The sequence below is a fragment of the Octopus bimaculoides genome, chromosome 10, assembly GCF_046866305.1.
Source record: "Octopus bimaculoides isolate indiv1 chromosome 10, ASM4686630v1, whole genome shotgun sequence".
Classification (NCBI taxonomy): Eukaryota; Metazoa; Mollusca; class Cephalopoda; order Octopoda; family Octopodidae; genus Octopus; species Octopus bimaculoides.
The window spans coordinates 88,610,979-88,616,485 of NC_142937.1; positions in this window are offsets into that span (position 1 = coordinate 88,610,979).

Sequence of the window (5,507 nt, forward strand, 5' to 3'; positions counted from 1 at the left end):
TTTTTCCCCTTTAATCTACGCACGGAGTAGCTGTGTTGATGGGGGTCGGTAAAATAATAGCCAATAACAGGGATCAATAAAACTGATTACACCTTCTTCCGAAAATGTCTAGCATTGTGTCTAGCTTCGATATCCTTATCATTTAAGAAGAATTAGAGCAGTGATTTGGCGAAATCGTTGAGAAAAAAAAATGTCTTGCGTTATTCATTCCGGTTTATTAGGTTCTGAGCTCAAATCCCGCTGAGGTCGGCTCTGCCTTTCATTTCTCAGAGGTCGATATAATAAAGTACCAATCAAGTACTGGGATCGATGTAATTGTCTAACCCACCTTCCACTAACTCTACTGGCTTTGCCTTTCATCCTTTCGGGGTCGATTAAATAAATACCAGTTACGCACTGGGGTTGATATAATCGACTTAATCCGTTTGTCTGTCCTTGTTTGTCCCCTCTGTGTGTAGCCCCTTGTGGGCAGTAAAGAAATAAGAAACGTTAGCACACCGAAGACCTTGCTTAGATACTTGCAACAGTATGAACCTCGCTAACGACATCGAAGGGTGGAAATGTTAAACCGGGTGGCGTATTAAGTATAATACACCGAAGCTAAGTGCTATAGCATCGATCACCCTGATCGGGAAGAGCTAAAAAGGTGATGAGCATTGGTTCTCCTCCTTATAGTATTATGTGAGGGTGTATGTGTATATTTACATGTATGTATGTGTGTCTATATCTCGCTCTCTCCCTCTCTCTCTCTCTCTCTCGCTTTCTACAGGGTGTCCACAAAGTCTGGGTACATGTGGATTAACACATACTTCAAGAAATTATCATTTCTTATATATAATTGTTTGTTATGATTTTATTTACTCCATGTACCCACATGGAGATTAACACATGCTTTAAGAAATTATTATTTCTTATATTTAATTGTTTATGTTATGATTTTATTTACTCCGTGTACCCAGACTTTGTGGACACCCTGTATATACACATATATATATATTCTGAAAGTGAGAGAGACAGAGAGGGAGAGCGGCTGACATATGAAGAGATAACGATAGATAGAGAGAAAGATAATGAGGTTGAGGTGACAGATAGGGATAGAATGAATGCGGGTGTTTGCTCTCGTCTTGATACATCTTGATAACTTGCGTCGTCTAATCGAGATTAATTTGTGTCACACGTTCCATTCACTGCTGTTGTCTCTGCACTAAAAATTAAATCACGTTTCTGTCAAGATTAATTGACAGAAAAGGTAGTCCGGATAGCGCATTACCAGCACTAACAGTATAGTATACGCCAGAATATCAGTAGATGAACACTACATATTGGTTATTATTTATTTATTTATTTATTTATTTATTTATTTATTTATGCTATGTTGAGGCGCAATGGCCCAGTGGTTAGGGCGTTCTGAGTGTTTATTGAGCGAAAACACCTAAAGCTCCACGAGACTCCGGCAGGGGATGGTGGCGAACCCTGCTGTACTCTTTCCCCACAACTTTCTCTCACTCTTACTTCCTGTTTCTGTTGTGCCTGTAATTCAAAGGGTCAGCCTTGTCACACTGTGTCACGCTGAATCTCCCCGAGAACTACGTTAAGGGTACACGTGTCTGCGGAGTGCTCAGCCACTTTCGCGTTAAATTCACGAGCAGGCTGTTCCGTTGATCGGATCAACTGGAACCCTCGACGTCGTAAGCGACGGAGTGCCAACAATTTATGCTATGTAGTAATTTTTATGCAACCCAGCAGCTGATAAGAGGTTTCCAACGAGCCATTCACTGGTTCGCCACATTTTTCGGACGGCGAAATTGACAAGGAAACGTCAATATATATAAGAAACAAGTTAAAAATAATGGTCATTACATATAATTCCTTTATTTGCGCAAATTTGGCTTACAGCAGTTTCCGGTAGTCATTATACGTACGTCACTGATAGGTTTACTCAATTGGTCTATCGATCAATTGAGACAAATTGACCGATCTTAGAAAAATTAATGCTACTTTCGTCATAGAGCTTATGAAGTATTTGGCCGGATTAATAATCCCTCACTATTTGTTCTCTCTCTCTCTCTCTCTCTCTCTCTCTCTCTCTCTATATATATATATATATATATATATATATATATATATATATATATATATATATATACAAAAGAGTAAAAACATAATCTGTCTTCTCTGCATTACGATTTGCAACTTCCATTTTATTTTCAAGTGTCTCTTCGTCTGGACTGTACTTATATTGATCAACTGCAACGTCTGTTAGACTAAAAGAAGAATAAGAAACAAAATAAGTGTATATATGTTTCATAATTCTATTCACATTGAGCTTAAGCTGTTCGGGTTGCTGTAGCTTCTACAGAAGCTTTTTTTCCAGGAAGCATGACAATAAAATATAAATATATCGCAGCCTTTACAAAATGCAATGGCGGTAGTAGCGGGTGAAAGTGGTCAGGCAAACACATCGAAACCTACATCCGGGCTCCGGAGCTGGGGTGGGTGGACTTCGGGGCGGTGTAGAATTTTCCCACCTTTCTCATGAAATGTCGAAATTAAACTTAACCAAGAGATGTATTGAAACCATAGAAATGGCTATCTGAACATATTCTTATAGGAGGGGGAGATAATATTTGGTATTGTTTAACAACAACAACAACAACAACAACAACAATAGTGATAACGATCCTTCTACTGGAAACACAAAGCCTCAAATTTGGGGGAAGGGGTTAAGTCGAAAGTAAATACAGAGTTGCTTACCAACCACATGGTTCCGGGTTCAGTCCCACTGCGCGGCACCTTGGGCAAGTGTCTTCCACTATAGCCTCGGCCGACCAAAGCCTTGTGAGTGGATTTGGTTGACGGAAACTGAAAGAAGCCCGTCGTATATATATATATATATATATATATATATATATATATATATATATATTTATTTATTTATTTATTTATTTATGTGTGTGTATATGTTTGTGCGTCTGTGTTTGTTGCCCCAACATCGCTTGACAGCCGATGTTGGTGAATTGAGGTCCCCGTAACTTCGCGGTTCGGCAAAATAGACCGATAGAATAAGTACTAGGCTTACAAAAAATAAGTCCAAGGGTCGATTTGCTCGACTAAAGGCGGTGCTCCAGCATGGCCACAGTCAAATGACTGAAACAAGTAAAAGAGTAAAAGAGTAAAGAGTATAAGGAAGTATAATGGATGTTTATGAAATTCACAGTTAGTAAAAAACATAGATTTTTCTTTAAAAAAAAGGTATGAGCCACACCACTGATAAAAAAAAATCAAAGGATGTAAAAATAACCGACTTGATATAAAACCACGGCATAGTGACGCTAGTATTATTTTACATTTACTGTGATCTAAAATCATAGTAATCTAAAAATAATAACTGGATTTAAAATTATGGTATCATGAGATTAGTTTCACTATCATTCAACATTGGCAGAGAATCTTTTTATGGTAGAGGGCCATAGTTAACTGTCATCTAACAGGTTGCATTAAAAATATTCTATACGACTAAATTTTGTTTATTTTATAAAATGTACTATTCATATAAACTGTAACAAAATATAAACAAATTATAACTTGTATACTTAAGTTTTAAAATCAATGTTTGTCGTCATAGCAAAACGTACTTAAAAATATGCTCGGTCGCTCAAAAGGGATGCATAAGGTGACAAATCAATGGTAATTACACATGTATGTGTTTCTAAAATATACAGCCAGTTGGAAAGATAGGCTTTTAAAAACATCAACAAAAATCTATTCCAATGTAATGATTTCCTTCCAAACGCTGTATTCCTTTGAGAAGGCAGCACGCAATCTTTCGAAGGTCGTACGTTCCCCGCCACTGATCTAAAATCATAGCATAAATTTAGCTTCAATGTAATGCAATGTAAAAATAACAACCTTATCTGAAATCCAAAACTCTAAGAATCGCCAATTACAGGTTAATTTACATTTTCAACTCATGATATTTGAGACGTTTGTAGGAACCAGGCAGCCAGCGACAAAGTTTCTGATTTCTGTCCGACCGTTTTATCAGATAAAGTAGGCGAGGGTGGACGTGTTCCAGTGTCTTCGCCTCACAATCATTTGTAGTGATGCTGAAAGTGTCTTGGGTTACTTCTATTGATAATGACAAAAGTATTAGCCTTGTATTTAACTTCTAATACAAACCAAAGCAATGTAAAGCTAACAACCTCATTTAAAATCATGGTATCATGGGATATCCTCTTACACACACACACACACACACACACACACACACACACATTTATATATATATATATATATACATATAATTTAGAGAAGAAAAACCACAATTCTTGAATTCATCCATGAAAATCCATAGTCATATATAGAAAAATTTAATAAGTAAATACACTAAAAAGACCTATAATAAAAATACAAAGTAATAAATATTAAAATAATAAAATAGTATTTTATTATTTTATTATTTTGATATTTATTTTATTATTTTAATATTTATTACTTTGTATTTTTATTATAGGTCTTTTTAGTGTATTTACTTATTAAATTTTTCTATATATGACTATGGATTTTCATGGATGAATTCAAGAATTGTGGTTTTTCTTCTCTAAATTATATATTTATATGTTATATATTGTGAAATTTAATTTAGTTTTAATTTTGATAAATTAAATTAAATTGAATTTGTACCTGTAAATTTGGATTTTTATCCCTATTATTATTACCATTATATATATATATATATATATATATATATATATATATATGACATTTAATTCTGATATTAACATCCGAATACATCATTAGTTCTCGAAATATTGGAAAGTTCACTAATATTCCTGTGAATTGCAAATATTGTACTCAAGCTAAATTTAATGAATAAGTTGTGAAATTGCTGTGAAATTCCTATTGCTTTGGCAGGAAATAAAATTATATGCCATTGTCTTTCTTACTTTTTATCTAGTTGAGTCAGGATTTAACTGAGTGTCTCTCCTACTATCAAAAGCTCGCAATCGCTTAGAAATTGTAAGACGTGATCTTCGTTTGGTTCTATCAATCACGAGTCCAGATATTCGAAAAACTGCGAAGCCGCATCAGCTACAAACGTTTTACAGAATAAGTACAATTAAAAGATACATATATCCTTTATGCTTATAAATTTGTGTTGCAAGATGTGAAATCGTGTGTTGAAACAGATATTGTTGTATTTCGGGATGGTCAATTTGTTTTCGCCAAATAAACACACGCACTATATATTCGTTCTTCAGTCATTTATTACTGTTCTTATTTTAACTCATGTCCATTGACCGGAAATTTCTCGTCACACATCTGCGACCTCTTCTGCGACACCTTTCGTCTTCGTGCGTGCTCCTGCTCCGCTTAGTCCATTCTGTTCTTCGCTGAAGAGGTTACAGATGTGTGGCGAAAGATTTCCGGACAACTGGACATGAGTTAAAATAGAACGGTAATAAACGAATGAAGAACGAATATATAGTGCTTGTGTTTATTTGGAA